Source organism: Colobus angolensis, unplaced genomic scaffold (assembly GCF_000951035.1).
Source record: "Colobus angolensis palliatus isolate OR3802 unplaced genomic scaffold, Cang.pa_1.0 Scaffold87, whole genome shotgun sequence".
Lineage (NCBI taxonomy): Eukaryota > Metazoa > Chordata > Mammalia > Primates > Cercopithecidae > Colobus > Colobus angolensis.
The window spans coordinates 1,715,020-1,715,337 of NW_012122598.1; the positions used below are offsets into that span (position 1 = coordinate 1,715,020).

The 318-nt window shown below is 50.9% G+C and overlaps 1 protein-coding gene across 3 annotated transcripts in view; it reads left to right on the forward strand.

Annotated features, from left to right (window-relative positions):
- ATF7 (activating transcription factor 7) overlaps positions 1-318 on the forward strand; it is a 155,707-nt gene that overhangs the window by 111,804 nt on the left and 43,585 nt on the right. The gene's annotated exons all lie outside the window — the stretch shown is intronic.

Consider the following 318-nt stretch of genomic DNA (forward strand, 5'->3'; position numbering starts at 1 on the left):
AGCACTTTGGGAGGCTGAGGTGGGCAGATCACTTGAGGTCAGGAGTTCAAGACCATCCTGGTCAACATGATAAAACCCCATCTCTACTAAAAATACAAAAATTAGCCAGGCCTGGTGGTGCACACCTGTAATCCCAGATACTTGGGAGGCTGAGGCAGGAGAATCACTTGATCCCGGGAGGTGGAGGTTGCAGTGAGCCAAAATTGTACCACTGCATCCAGACTAGGTGACAGTCTGAGACTCTGTCTCCAAAAAAAAAAAGAAGGCTGGGTGCAGTGGCTCACGCCTGTAATCCCAGCACTGTGGGAGGCCAAGGCA